A 16,600-nucleotide genomic window follows, 5' to 3' on the forward strand; every position below is an offset into this window, starting at 1 on the left:
TTTAAATAAAGATTGTGGTACATGATATAATCTCAGATCTTTATTTTATGATTAAATTAAACAAATTATCAATTTAATTTCCTTTTCATGTGCAGATCTGCCCCCACTCCCCCACTCAGCCTTGTTTTGTCTATTTCTGTGAGAGACAAATCCCACTCTTGTTCAAAACAATCAATTTTTAAGACAATAAAATAACATTTCTTTTTCTTTAGAAAAACAAAGAAATTTGGACTAAATTTACTCTCCTTAGGTTGCCCTCTACCCGCTCAGTGTTGCCATCAAAACTTGTGGTTATAATTTCCAAAATTTCCTTTTCTTTTCCCTTAAAAGTAAGAAAGGAAGCGATAGAGAATCTGCAGAATTATCAAAACATTTTTAAAAGAACCCACCTTTTCATCATCATCTGTCTTCTTCTCCGCCATGCTTTTGTTTTTTTTTTCTCTGATGGGTTTGGAGAGAAACTGAAAGCTTGAATTGAATGCATTTCTGTGTATTGATTTCGTAATAATTATACAGAAAATATAATATTATTAACCCCCACATGCCATCATTGCCTTTTTGAAAGCATAGTCTACTCCTTTCTCTTATCCTCTTTCTCTTCCCTAGAGTGGGTTTTGTTTAGTTTCAGCATTTTGAGCTCAGTTTTGTTTTTCTCCTTCTTCAGAAAGAAAATCTGGCTATTTGAGTTTCTCTTCCATGGAGTCATACGAAGCAACAAGGATAGTGTTTTCTCGGATCCAAAACTTGGACCCGGAAAATACATCGAAAATCATGGGTTATCTTCTCATTCAAGACCAAGGCGAGAAAGAGATGATACGTTTGGCTTACGCACCCGAAGCACTCATCCACTCTTTAATCTTCAAGGCCAAAACCCACTTGGGACTCTCCATTTCGAATCCGCCAACACCTTCGACGCCTTCGTCTCCTTCGCCTTTCTCTTCGAGGCCGAGCCCTTTGTCCATCCCAGGCAATGCCTTCGAAAGCCAGTCTCTTTCGTATGTCAGTATCGTTAATGGGAGCACCAGTAACGTCAACAGCAATGAACCGGTCAATGAGTACCACCAGTTCGAGGACCATCTCTTGTTCCTCAACGATTCCAAGCCCGAAAATTTGTTCTACCCGAGGCTGGACTTGGCTTCAATGGCTAGTCCAATCGGTGGTTACACTGATTCTCCTTTGCACAAGCGGAGTTTCTCTTTTCCGGGGATGGGTTTAGGAGCTGAAGATCTGAATTCTGGGCTTGGGTTCGAGCCTTGTTTGTACTTTGCGAGAGGGTTTTGTAAGAACGGTGCTAGCTGTAGGTTTATCCATGGAGATCAATCTGCCGAGTCCGTTATTAACATGAACGAGTTGGAACAGTTCCAAGAGCTGCTTTGATCGAAATCTCTTCAACAACAGCAACAAAAGCCAGCTGCTTCTGCTTCACAGTTCGTGCCCGATGCTTCTTCTTTCCCATACAACAACAGCGTTAATTTCCTTCTCCAGCAACAACAAAATGAAACTCACAGGTAAAATTAAATGCACGGAGCCTGTCTTTGTTTGATTATAACTTTTTATTTAGTTTCTTGAACTCATTATCACGGCATTGCCATTGGTTTTTTTTCGGCAGATCGCCAATGGCAGCATTGATGATGGGAGATGAGCTTCATAAATATGAACTGAGTCGACCCGAAATGGGAGCCAATGCAGGCTTTAGACAGATTTATTTGACATTTCCAGCTGACAGTCTTTCAAAGAAGAAGATGTTTCGAAATACTTCAGGTAATGTTGTAAGCTTCTTTTACTCATGTCGGCCATTGTTTTTGTTTCTCGTTTGAGCTTCCATTGCTGAATTTTAAGTTTTTTTTGTGTTTTTTCATAGCATTTATGGACCTGTGCAAGATGTTAGGATCCCTTACCAGAAAAAGAGGATGTTTGGGTTTGTTACATTTGTGTATCCCAAGACGGTGAAGCTCATTTTAGCTAAAGGGAACCAGCATTTCATCTGCGATTCTCGTGTTCTCGTTAAGCCTTATAAGGAGAAGGGCAAAGTCCAAGAGAAGTAAAAGCTCTAGATTTTTTTGTTCCACTGTTGGATCTTGCTTTGTTTTGCATACTGTCTGTATTGATTTAACTTAATCTTATTGATTAGGAAGCAACAACAATTGGAGAGAGGAGAGTATTCTGCATGCTTAAGTCCGACCCTGGTGGATTCTCGGGAGCTATTTGATCCCTATATTGGTGAGTAGAAAAAGAATGACTAGTCTTACATTTATCAGGAATTGCAGTACTTGTTTGTCAGCTTTCTTCGTTTGGATTTGAACATTTTTAGGATCAAGAATGTTTTACAATACTCAAGAGATATTGCAAAAGAAATCAGAGGAGCATGCCGATTTACAGCAAGCCATGGAGCAACGAAGGAGGCTGATGAACTTGCAGCTGTTGGACTTCAAAAACCATCACCTGTATCAATTCCATCATGGTTTGTCCACCGGCTCTCCTATTCCTTCGCTGACTGTTTCCCGCACTCCCACCAATCAAGCGATTGTTTTTCCATCCGATGTCTTCGATCAAGAAACTTCCGAAGGTTACGTTTATGTAGTAACACCATCGAGAACAATTAAAAATAACTTTAGTGATCCATTATTCAATTTGGTTTGTTTTTTGCTTTTCCTATAGATAACAGTGTTAGCCTGATTGGTGCTGTTCCCAAATTGACACCTGCTGCCAATGCGGAGAAGCTGCTCGAGGAAGTTAATCCGTTGTGTAATCATAAAAACGACAACGAACATGCTATTAATAAGGAGAAAGTCAGCGCGGAAGAAAACGACTTCCCTGAAAGGTATAAAAAGAATGTCATTTAAATGTTGATACCCTCAACACGAAACAGAATGCTCATGTTCTGGAATCTCGGTTACAATATAATTCTTCTGCTTTGTGCCGTCTTTCGACGATCGTTGGCATTATTGATAAAAACCTTTATGTCATATGAACAGCTTGGAGCATATTCTCCCCGATAACCTGTTTGCATCACCTAAGAAATCGACAGGGGATCACCTCACCGTCTTCACTACATCTTCTACCGAGGCCGACAACATACCTACGAGTCTGGCCACATCTTCTAATGGTAACCCTCAACCGGCCAACCCTTCTGGCCTCAATATGGAGTCACTTAAATCATGCTTTCTACAACTCCCTAGGTAAAAACATAACCCCATTCCCTTTATTACAATTCCAAAGACTAAAAAGGGAAGCTAATTACTGATATATTCATTTGGTCGACTATACAGGTTTTCTTCCGAGCAAGGCGCCATCGGAATGTAACTAAGGAGCTGTATAAGCTCTCAACATGCCCAGCAATGGAGGAAAACTTAACTTTGCCATGGTGAGTTAAGGTTGTTGGAAATCCTTGTCCAAATTTAATGGTTTTTTGTTTTCATAATGTTGGATCTGTTGTTCTTTTTCTAACATTTTGCAGAAAGATAATACAAAGAAGATTATTAGAAGGAAAAAAAGAACAAATAGAACAATCCTCTAGCTGTATAGCCAAAGGCGTACCTAAAAACAAAGAAGAAGAAAAAGATATATAAAGAAGATTGCTCCACCACCGTCGTCGTTGTCGTCATCACCGCCGGTACAACCACCACCAGCACTACCGTCATGAATACATACTAAGACTGAAATAAAGATACATAAATGTATAGGTAAGGGACAGAGGAACTGGTTTAAGGAGTGGGGGTCTTTTGTCTTTGCTTGGGCCTTTAAACTACCCTTTTTACCATCCTTTTTACAAAGGGAGGTGAAAAAAGTATCCATAAAAGTGTAGCATAACTTAACTCCTGTATTGATATGAAGACCTAAAGGAGAAGGGATGAAACTCTTACCCTCCCGTTTTAGAAATTATTATTATTATTATGTTTTTAGTGCTAATGTTTATTATGACAGTATCTTGTTATTACGGGTAATTCTGCTCGTACAGTATAATTTAATGTTAAGAAATGACAGAAAATGGATTCGATTTAAAATATTATAAAAATTATAAGATTTTAGATTGAACGAAATATAAAATGTTAATTTTTTAATTTTTGGTTGAATTAATATTTTCGATTTAATTGAAAATGTTATAAAAGTAAGTTTTTATTGTTAATAAAAAATATTATGAAGAAAGTTTTCAACTGAAAAATATTAAGAAAAAAAAGTATTTTAGGTTACGTTCAACTTAAAATATTGAGTTCATAATATTTTCGATCGTATATTTTTTTTAACTTTAAATTAGGTTACCTTTCAGGATTCTCTCAGTAATAACAGAACCGGAAAATGTGGGTAAAAAATAAAAGGTTGTTGAATCATGTGATTAAAGGTGATTTTAGGGCAAGGGGCCACATTGTCACATGGGGGAGGGATCCGACAATTTTATATCAACGGTATCTCGATGTCATTCATTTTTGGCTTTATTTTATGGTTAATTTTTTTTAGTTACAATTGAATTCGATAATGTTTCTCATGGGGATTATGGGGGTTGGTACCTTGTTTTTAGCATGTTAATGTTGGTCTACGTGTTACGGTATGTGTTAAATGCTTATGCTTCTAGACACCCGACCTCTATTTCAAATTGCTCCTCCTAACACATTAACACATATAGTTGTTCCCCTAGTGTAAAATTTTGTTAAATTATCGACTATCAAAAATTATAAAATGGTTACCTATATATTTATTATGTTCTAAACTCATCATTTTCTATTAAAAAGTTGGTAGTTGTCTAAGTCGGACAATAACATGATTGTGATATGATAGTCTTTTAAGATTCTAGAATTAGAGTTTATAATATAACAATCAACATGTTAACATTCAGCTTAAAATATCGTCAATTTTTAACGAAAAAAGACGAGTTTGGAACATAATAAATAGTTGGGTGACCATTGTGTAGCTTTTAATAGTCGAGTGACTCAACAAAGTAACACTCTATAATTGGAGGATCATTTTATAATTTTTAATAGTCGATGAACTTAATAAAATAATATCCTATAATCAGGGAATTATTTGTATACTTTATCCTTAAAACTAAGGGTATTAAGCACAATTTTTAAATAAATGGGTTTTTTTAATAAAGTAAAAGGACTTTTTATGTTAAATTACATATTTATATTTGATACATCAGTGCCCATATCATTTGCCCAATCTTCATGCAAGATAGCTGGCTAACTTTATATAAATAGGCAATATTGTGCCCAATCTGAAAAGTAGTTTTCGGATTATTTTTGTCTGTCTTTTTATTGCCAAACTCACTAGTCAATTGTTGTCACCTTGTCTTAATCACAACTATTATATTTTATCAATGGGTTGGATTTCAGGTGATTGGCATTTAATTTTCAATGGCATGATTTGTACTTTTTAAACCATTATATATTTAATTGCTTTATTGTTTTGGGTGAACTACATATTTAGTAATTAGATTATCAATTTTAGTTCATTTTAGTATTTAAACTTTTAAAATTTTTCAAAATCATACCTAATGTTTAGTTTTTGTTTCATTTTAGTATCTCACCATTAAAAACTTAACGCGTTTATAACTCAACTTAAACTATCAATTTTTTTACCTAAACTTTCAATTTTTTTTATAAAAAATTAACGTTAAATTTTGAACATGGGTACTAAAATGAAACAAAAACTAAACTTTAGGTATGATTTTGAAAAATTGAGAGTTTAGGTACTAAACAAATCAAAACTGATAGTTTTGATATAAAATGCATAATTTTCCCTAATTCATATTTTAAAAGGTTTTAAGATTTTAGTTTTGTTTTTTTTATGTGTGAATTTTATCTGAATTTATTTTGATTTCAGTGTATTTTTTTAAATTATGAGTTCGATCTCCCGTTTTTAATAATTAATCATGATTATAATTTTTTTTGGTAATAAAGATAAACTTATCCCAACTGCTTATGTTTCCTTCCTCAAGCACGATCTCCTTCATTTCCTATGGATGTTCTATCATTCTGAAACAGCGTGCGTCTCCACTTCGAGTTAATTTGACCATTCCATCTGCCACTCTGTTGCCTTCCCGTTATATATGGGCAACCTTAACTTCCCAGTTCATGTTTAGCATCCGGTCGATGTGGTGCCAAAGAGTTGACTCGAGTTTCCTGTGTGTTCTGTTATGAAGTCTTTTCCAAGTTTTTTTTGTTGTCAACTTCTATTATTAGTCTGCTTTCTCCCAGCTCCCAGGCGCTCATTAGGCCCTCGAGGACACCCCACAGTTCTGCTTCTAGCACCGAACAGTTTTCAATCGATCTATGAAATCTGAGCTTCTAGTGTCCTTTCTCGTTTCTTATAGCTCCTCCGCAAGCGGCCGTCACTTTTCCTTTATCAACTGTATTGTCTGTAAAGATTAGCAACAAATGTCTAAGCTATGTAAATTAGAACAAAGAAAACAAATGAAAGAAATAATTCTTCTGAAACTCATTATCTTCAAGTGTGTATGTTTACAAGTCTCAAGAGTGTATTTATAGTTAGAACTATAGCTGTAGCTAAACTTCAACAAACTAACTGCTTCAACTGATTAGCAGCAGTGAATCAATACTCAGTTGCATGACCATTATGCACAACAGTTACACGTGAACTTATATGCCATGCATACACTAACATTCCCCTTGCAACCTTCAACTTCAAATCTTCTTCAAAACTCAAACTGATATGCTTTTAAGTTGCATCACCAGCAACCGTTGTCTGTGTTTGAAAAACAAAGGTGCTGATAAAGGCTTGGTCAGCACATCAACAACCTGCTCGACTACAGAAACTTCATGCACTTGTAGCTGTCCCATAGCCACCATTTCTCGAACAAAAAACAGATCCAACTTTACATGTTTAAACTTGGAGTGAAGTATAGGATTAGCACATACTGCGATTGCACTTGTATTATCACACCACAACGTGGCCTTGCCATGAGTAACTATGTGCAGCTCTCCCGACAATGATCGAAGCCACACCATTTCAACAGCTGCACAAGCCACACTTCTGTACTCAGCCTCAGCACTTGAACGTGCAACAACCTGTTTCTTCTTAGAGCTCTACGAGACCAAATTTCCATAAAAATATATGAAGAATCCTGAAGTTGACCGTCTATCATCAATATCTGAACCCCAATTCGCATCTATAAAGCCAGTCAAAGCCATTCTCGAGGAGGGTGTAAACCGTAGTCCAAAATCAATGGTGCCTTGTAGGTAACGAAGTATTAATTTGACTGCCTGAAAATGAACATCCAATGGGGCTTGCATGAATTGACACACTCTATTCATAGCAAACGCCACATGAGGCCGAATGATTACAATGTATTGCAGAGCACCAACTATGCTTCTGTACTGTGCATCATCTTCAAGTGGTTTTCCCTCCTTAGCAGATAGCTTGATATTTGAGACCATGGGAGTGAGAAGGCTCTTTACTCCACCAAAACCATGCTTCTGTAAAAGGTCGTGAATGTACTTTTGCTTACTCAAAACAACATCGCAACCTTCATAACTGACTTCAACTCCTAGGAAAAAACTCAATGGTCCAAGATCCTTTAACGAAAATTGAGCATTCAGTTTGTCTATAATGCTTTGAACAACCACCTCGTTATCCCTTGTTATGATGATATCATCAACGTACACCAGTAAGTACACCAAACTATCCGAAGTCTTTCGAACATAAAGAGAGGCATCCGACTTGGCTAGACAAAAACCTTCAGATTCCAGGTATGCCTTCAGTCGTTCAAACTAGGCCCTCGGTGCTTGTTTCAGCCCATAAATCGCCTTGTGTAACTTGCACACCAGCTCACCATTGCCTTGCTCATACCATGGTGGTTGAGTCATATAAACCTCTTTAGTAAGCAACCCATTCAAAAAGGCATTATTGACATCGACTTGTCTCAACTTCCACCCTCGTGATAACGCCAAGGAAATGATTACCCTGACTGTTGCAGGCTTGACTACCGGACTGAAGACTTCATCAAAATCAATCCCTGGTTTTTGAAGAAAACATTTGGCCACCAAGCGTGCTTTGTACCTTGAAATTGAACCATCAACATTTCTCTTTATACGAAATATTCATTTACAGTTTAATGCATTCTTATCTCTAGGAAGAGGAACTAGAGTCCACGTGTCATTCCTTACCAGGGCATCAAACTCAGTTTGTGCAGCTTCTGTCCAATGCGGACTCATGAAGGTCTCTCGATCTAAAGTTACAACATTATAAACTTTCGGCTTCCAGATTCCATGCTTACTTCTGGTCATCATGGGATGTACATTGGAGACAACTTGTGGTACACCACTCTCCACATTACGTTGAACTTCAGTACACGGCTCTATTGCACCATTTTCTTCTTGAGTCGCACGTGAGCTTCCATCACAATTGCTACCATCTTGATTTTCTTCTTGGACCCCATGTGCATTGACACTACAACTACTCCCACAATTTCCATCATCACGACTTTCTTCTTGGATTCCATGCGAATAGCTATTAAAAATATCTTCATTATTTATGTTTGCCGCAACTCTATCAATACTTTGACTATGTGCATTTGTTGGAGTAGTAACGTGGGTGGGCACCATGCCAGAAGGCACACACGCATTGGACCGATGCGCATTGGATTCATTACCACGTGCATCCACCATTTCAAAAGGCATGGCCCTAACAACACGGCTTGAATTATACAGATCTACCACTACACCAAGAGGCACATGCGTATTGAAATTCGGTGTGGCCCCATGCTCATTATAAACTATAGGCAATTATCCAGTAGTGATAATTTCTTGTATATGACACTTGCATGCGAGTTGACTCTTATCAAAGGAAAAAACTTGCTCATCAAACCTCACATGTCGAGACACAAAAAATTCTACCATCATTGTCTAGACATTTGTACCCATGATGTAAGGTACTGGGCCTAAGAAACACACATTGTTTTGACCGAAAATCTAATTAATGTTGATTAAACGGTCTCAAGAAAGGAAAGCAGGCACACCCAAACACTTTCATACCTGAGTAGTCAGGATCTTTCTAATAGAGAATCTCAAACGGGGTCTTGCCTGAAATGATCTCAGATGGTGGCCTATTTATAATATACACTGCCATAGTAAAAACATAACTCTAGAATTTTGTTGCCAGTGATGCTTGAGCTAACATGGCTAGTCCTATCTCAACAATATGGCGATGTTTACGTTCAGTCTTCCCATTCTGCTCTGACGTGTTGGGACAGGAGATTCGATGTTGAACACCATTGGTAAAAAACCAATTCTTCAAAGCTTGATATTTACCTCCAAAATCGCTTTGTAATGCTTTGATTTTCTTCCCAAACTGAACCTCGACTATTTTAACAAGGTTGAGAAAGCATTGGCTGACTTCAGACTTCTTTCTAATTAGATACACCCAAGTATGTCTGCTAAACACGTCAATAAATGATACCATGTAAAGATTAGCAACAAATGTCTAAGCTATGTAAACGAGAACAAAGAAAACAAATGAAAGAAATAATTATTCTGAAACTCATTATCTTCAAGTGTGTATGTTTACAAGTCTCAAGAGTGTATTTATAGTTAGAACTATAGCTGTAACTAATGATGTAACTAAACTTCAACAAACTAACTGCTTCAACTGATTAGCAGCAATGAATCAATACTCAGCTGCACGAGCATCATGCACAACAGTTACACGTGAACTTATATGCCATGCATACACTAACATCGTCTGTGTTTAGGTTTAGCCAACCCGAAGCTGATGGTGTCCATCTGATTTGTTGGTTTGTCGGTTGGTTCATGTTCGGGTTATTTCTCCTTATTGTTCGTATGGCTCTGTGTGTTTCCCCCATAAGTCTCTTACTATACTCGATTACTGATTCATGCTCAACATGTTATGGGTTGAAGATTTATATATTCCTTTTTTTCTATTAGAGGATGTGGCGTATTGCATGAGAAGCTTGCGTATTGAAGCTTGCGTTGTGTAGAAGTTAGCTAGTGCTGAGCTGGTTAATAATCTGTTATGCTGATCTGTTATGCTGTTATGAAGCTGTTATGATACTGTTATGAATTTGTTAGGCTTAACAGCTTCTTTTAGAGCTAATTACTTGAACACTTATGCTATATATAAGCATGTTGTACATGAGTGATTAGTAATCAATAATATCTCCATTTTCAGTATCCAGCATGGTATCAATCGTTGGTGGTCCTGGCCCTCATTGTCTAGCTTCAGCTGCGTGATAGATTGCATAGATGGAATTTCCTTCTCAAAGCTCAAAGACCTTCTCTCATAAAAAGGTCAATGTCATGCTCGATGAAATGAACTTCCTTCTTTGGAAGCAGCAAGTACTATTGACTGTGCGCAGTCATAGACTAGAACGATTGCTCACTGGTGCGGTTTCCACACCACCAGAAACCATTGTTGATGATAACGACATTGCTCAGATCAATGAAGAATATGAGGAATTCGTTGCACAAGATAGTGCACTTGCCTCATGGCTTCTTTCCACCATCAATGCCCCTCTTCTCCCTCAATTTATTGGTGTTGAATCTGCCTCGGCTGTCTGAACACAATATTACAATTTTTTTTGCTCGTTCGACGACTGCTGTAATGAGTCTTCATTACAATTTACAGTCCTTGAAGAAAGATGGTGACTCTATGAGAACCTACCTTACACGCGTGAAAGAAGTCTGCGATGCCTTGGAGTGGTGTGACAACCCAGTTCCTTCTGTCAAACGCATCGTTGGCATTTTAAAATGACTTCCACGCGAGTATCAGTCTTTTGTAGCTGTTATAACTACCATGAAAGACACCTTAAATCTTGATAGCATTTATACTATACTTCTTGATGCTGAAATACAACTTACTTGGTTTGATGAGCAAATTAAAGTCCTTCCTATGAGTGCTCACATTTCTTAAGGTGATGGACGTGGTGGTTCCTTCTCTAACAGTCGCGTGGATACACGATATAACTACTCCAATAATTCTCATGGTGCTGGTAGAGACCGAGGAAGGTCACATGTCCAGTGTCAGTTATGTGGTAAGGTCGGACATCTTGTAGATCGTTGCTGCACAGATTTAACAAAGACTTCTCTTGTGTTACGACCGAGAATAGGACGAATTTCAGAGGTGACTCGTATCCATTGTCCACTGATACGCGTACCTGATGTGGTAAAGAACGTCCTCGTTCTTCAGGGATGGCTCAAGCTAACACGGTTAATACTGCTCATAGCTCGGACATGTGGGTGATCGATTCTGGGGCAATACATCATGTTACCACAGAAGCTTCGAATGTCATGGAACCGTCTGATTTTAATAGCCCAGGTAAATTGCTTATTGGCAACGGTATGCCCCTTAATGTTAACATGGTTGGTAGATCTTCAGTTTATTCCTCATCTAGAATTCTTTTTCTCAATGATTTATTGCATGTACCTCAAATCACTAAGAATCTTCTTTCGGTTTCAAAGCTTGCTAAAGACAATGACGTGTTTCTTGAGTTTTATGCAAATCGGTGTTGTGTTCGTGATGAGATGACTGGCTGCGTGTTTCTTCAAGGTGAAGAGAGTGGTGGTCTTTACTCTTTTGCAATTAATAACGATGCTCCTACTGTTCATGCGGCTGAGGTACATATTGCATCAGTGAATGTTTCTATTGATGAGTTATGGCACAGGCGACTTGGATATCCAGCAGCTCCTGTTTTAGCTAATTTGTCTAGTGAACTTGGTTTCAAATTAAAAATTAATGTAAACAAAGCATGTACTGCCTGTTATATTGGCAAGAGCCACAAATTGCCATTTTGTGAATAAAATATTGTCTATTCCCCTCCATTTGAACTTGTCTTCACTGATCTGTGGGGACCTCCGCATATATCTTCTAATGGTTTTCGATATTATGTTTCGTTTGTTGATGCGTTCACTAGATATACCTGGCTCTATCTCTTGAAAAGTAAATATGAGGCTATTATTGCCTTTGAATTATTTCAAAAACTTGTTCATAGGTAGTTTGGTTATTCGATCATGGCAATTCAAAGCGACTGGAGAGGTGAGTTTCGTAGCCTATCCTCTCTCTTGGAAAAGCAAGGCATTGTTCATCGATTGAGTTGTCCTCACACCTTTGAACAAAATGGAATAGTTGAACGCAATCATCGCCACATTGTGGAGCTTGCACTCGTATTACTTGCTCAAGCTGCCATGCCAATCAAGTATTGGTCTTATGCAGTTGTATCTGCAGTTTCCTTGATCAACAGATTACCTACTAAAGTACTTCAAGGGCTATCACCTTTTGAGAAGCTTATGCATAAGAAACCAGATTATAAAATGATGAAAGTATTTGGTTTTCAATGCTTCCCTTATTTGAGACTTTTCAGAATTATAAGCTCGAGTTTCGATCATGAGCATGTGTGTATCTTGGTCTCATCCCACAACACAAAGGCTACCAATGTCTAGCCCCAGATGGTCGAGTATATACTTCACATCATGTGGTCTTTAATGAGTTTGTGTTTCCTTTTTCAGGTGTTGCCAATGATAACATGTGTACTTAGAATGAATCATTCATCTTATCACCATCTCTAACTATAGTGGCTGATCCTAGATAGCCTTTGTTCCAATGCACACAAGAACAAGGTTCTCAATCAGTATCAAAAAGTGCACAGAACTGTGTTGAAGGATCGGTGTCCTTGGAAACAACTAACAGTGCAACCTCTCCTGTCGTGCATCAGAATGAGAATTCATCAACTCAGTCTGCCAATGATGATCTTGATCCAGTCTCTAGCCAGGACAACATGATTCATACTGAACTACACTCGGTACTTGACATAACTATGCCTTCATCTGATGATGTCCCATGTGCACCTCAGCGAACTCATCACATGTTGACTCGCAGTCGGTGTGGTGTGTTCAAACCGAAAACATATGTTGCTACGCTTGATGATCATGTTCCCACCTCGATACATGAAGCTTTTCGAATTGAACATTGGAAACAAGCAGCTTGTGACGAGTATGATGCCCTATTGAGAAACAATACTTGGACTCTAACTACCTTGCTAGAGGATCGAACTGTTGTTGGGTGCAAATGGTTGTTCAAGGTTAAGCGCAATCTAGACGGTTCAGTACAACGTTATAAGGCTCGTTTATTAGCCAAAGGATTCTTGCAAATACCTGGTTACAACTTCAAAGAAACATTTAGTCCTGTTATTCGATTCTCGACCTTCAATATGATTCTTTCCATTGCAGTCAACAAAGACTGGACACTAAGGCATATAGACATCAATAATGCCTTTCTCAATGGGTATTTGCTCGAAGATGTATACATACAGCAACCCCCAGGGTTTGAGGAAGTTAATGAACATGGTAAGCCATTTGTGTGCAAGCTAAAAAAGGCGTTATATGGGCTTCGATAGGCACCCAGAAATTGGCACGTGAAATTAAAACAAAACCTGGTACAAATGGAGTTTATGGTCTCTCATGTTGATCCCTCTTTGTTCCTCAAATATTCATCTCAAGGTATCATATATGTACTTGTGTACGTGGATGATATTGTTATTACAGGAAGCAGGTTAACTGATGTGGAAGAGGTTGTGGCCATGCTCAAGGACAGGTTTTCACTGAAAGATCTAGGGGAGTTACGATACTTCTTGGGAATTGAAGTAAAAAAGTCTGGTCAGGATGTTGTCTTAAGTCAGAGGAAATTTGTTAAGGAGCTTTTAGAGAAAACTGGTATGGAAAATGCTGTTGGCTGCAGCACACCTATGGTTATGTCCACCAAACTCTCACGTGACGAGGGGGAGTTGATCAGCAAGCAACTGAATACAATAGTATTGTTGGCTCGCTTCTATATGTTTGTCACACGAGACCTGACATCGCTTTCAGCGTTGGGCAAGTTGCTCAATTTATGAACTATCCTAGAGATGTGCATTTTACAGCAGTTAAGCGTATACTTAGATACTTGGCTGCTACCTTAAATTTTGGTTTGGTATTTTTTCCTTCTTATGTTGAAAGTTTAGACGTGGTTGCATTTGCTGATGCAAATTGGGGCTCCAATGTTGATGATCGCCGGTCTATTTCAGGGTTTGGAGTATTCTTAGGGCCGTGCTTGATTACATGGTCATCTAAGAAACAAAAAACAGTCTCTCGATCCACTATGGAAGCTGAATACAAGAGTGTTGCAGATGCCACTGCAGATGTCACATGGCTCACTGCTCTGTTGAATGATCTTGGTATTAAGCAAAGCTGTACGCCCATTGTCTGGTGTGATAACACAAGAACAGTAGCCATGAGTGCTAATCTGGTGTACCATGCTCAATTGAAGCATGTTGAGCTTGATATACATTTTGTTCGAGAGAAGGTGACAGCTGGCCAACTCTGTATCTGCCATGCATCAGGCAGCTGATGGGTTCACAAAACCTTTGTCTAAGGCTATGTTCGAAGAATTCAGAACCAAAATGTGTGTGCATCAATGTTATTCAACAGAAGAGAAGAAGTAGGGAGAATATTAGAGGATGTGGCGTATTGCATGAGAAGCTTGCGTTGTGTAGAAGTTAGCTAGTGCTGAGCTGGTTAATAATCTGTTATGCTGATCTGTTATGCTGTTATGAATTTGTTAGGCTTAACAGCTTCTGTTAGAGCAAATTACTTGAACACTTATGCTATATATAAGCATGCAGTACATGAGTGATTAGTAATCAATAATATCTCCATTTTCAGTATCCAACATTTCCATAGCGTCCAAATGTTGGTCCCAAACCTGATGTTCCAGTCTTCAACATTCCACTCTTTTATGTTTAACGCGTGGAATTCAATTAGCCTATCTTCCTTTATAAATATGGTCCAGATCGTACTTGCTTCTCCACACTTTCTCGGTATATGATCGACATCCTCTCATTCTTCATTACAAACCTTGCACTTTGCATCGGTAGTGAGGTGTCTTCGATATCTTTCCTTGTTCATCAAGAGTGCTTCATGAGCTGCTAGCCATATGAATGTTTTCACCCTTGGGAGTCCTTTAAAGCTCGCAATCTCTTTCCAGATTTTCTCGTTATGAATTCTGGCTGTTCAGTTCGAATCTGATAAGCTGATTTAACTGTGATTTTTTTGTCTTCATTCCATTTCCATCCTGTTGAGTCTTCTTTAAAGGTTGGCAGTGGGGGTTTTATCGCTGCGATCTTCATTAGTATTGATCTGGGTAAAATTGATTCAATCTCGTTCCACTTCTACTCTCTTTCCCTATTCACCATAGATGCGACTGTTCTTGTTTCCGAATCTTGTATTCTTAATTTATTGGCATGATTGATTAGCGGTTCAGTCCCATTTATCCATTAATCATTCCAGAATTTTATGGTATCTTCATTTCCAATGTTCCAAATGATGTCGTTTGTAGTTTACTCCCATTTCTTACACAAACTTCTCCATAGTTGTGATCCGTTCGCCATTCTCAAAGTTTTTGGGATCGTGTCTCTCCATTTGTATTTTGCTCATAAGAATTTAACCCATAGTTGATCATTCTTTCGTATCAGCTGGAAGGCCACCTTCATAAGAAAATGTTGGTTGAGCTGCTTTATTCCTAATCCTCCATCCCCACTTGGTTTACATAACGTTTCCCATTTGGTGAGATTAATTCTGTTTTTCTCTGCTGAGTTTCCCCATACAAATCTTCTGATTGTTCTTTCGATTTCTAAAAATACTCCTCTAGGCAACATGGCTGTTTGCATAGTGTAGTATGGTATTGCTTCTAAAACAGCTTTTGCTAATGTGATGCGGCCTACCATTGTTAATTGTCTTGCTTTCCACCCAGATAATTAATAACTCCGTAAAAATACTATGTTAGGTTCCTTTTTTACTTAAGTTGTTGATTGTCTTAAGATTCATATAGGTTCATTTAGATGCATTTAGGAGCATATAATTGCATTTGGAAGATTTATTTTGCCTTGGTATTTTATTTTGTGAATGATGCTATTTCACGGGAAAGGTTTGGTTTGGATGTTGATGTGCTGGTTCTAGGAGCAAGGGTGTGTGAGGAGAATTGTTGTGGCAAACTGGGATGCTGAAGTGGAATGAAAATGCCGCGGTATTTCTGGGCGCAGAAAATGACAAAGGAGTAAAAGATAATTTCGCATAAGGATAGTTGTAAATTCATCATGTGTTCTTTGTCGCCAACCACCTAAGAGGGACCTAGTGCCACCTGTTGTACTACCCCTCACATGTGGGGAATATACCTTAGGGTACCTTTGTAATTTTGGTACAAAGCCCTAGGTATATTCCCTTGGTATATATAGATTATGATACCACAAATGATCTTATCATCATCTTTTTGGGGAAAAAAATGAGTTGAACAAGAAAATAAAGGCGTCAACAAGCTTCCAACTTTCTTTCTTTCCTTTTCTCATATCTTTCGTGGTGTTCATTCCTTTTCAAGCTCGAGGAAGTGACGAGCTAGGCATTCGAGAGGATCTAGCACCATAAAGGTGGTTTGTGGTGGCCGAGGGAGCTCTGGCAGCATTCATTTGGAGTCTTTTCTCCCCCCTTATGCTTTCTTTTTATTCACATCTTATGGTTGTAAGGAATGAATGATTTTCATGGATTATCTGAACTCCACCATGGATTAAACTTTATTTGGTGGGGTTCATCATGGTTGATTAAGT

The 16,600-nt window shown here is 38.2% G+C and overlaps 1 long non-coding RNA gene and 1 pseudogene across 1 annotated transcript; one reads left to right on the plus strand and one right to left on the minus strand.

Annotated features, from left to right (window-relative positions):
• Positions 1-661: 661 nt before the first annotated feature.
• Positions 662-3,364, plus strand: LOC120116560 (annotated as a pseudogene).
• Positions 1,942-14,232, minus strand: LOC120116561. Its single transcript, XR_005515569.1, has 3 exons — positions 14,221-14,232; positions 3,624-3,631; positions 1,942-2,048 (listed from the first exon to the last, which is right to left on the minus strand). It is a non-coding gene; the product is annotated as an uncharacterized LOC120116561 (long non-coding RNA).
• Between the last annotated feature and the right edge of the window lie 2,368 nt (positions 14,233-16,600).

Source organism: Hibiscus syriacus, unplaced genomic scaffold, assembly GCF_006381635.1.
Source record: "Hibiscus syriacus cultivar Baekdansim isolate YM2019G1 unplaced genomic scaffold, ASM638163v2 tig00110299_pilon, whole genome shotgun sequence".
NCBI lineage: Eukaryota > Viridiplantae > Streptophyta > Magnoliopsida > Malvales > Malvaceae > Hibiscus > Hibiscus syriacus.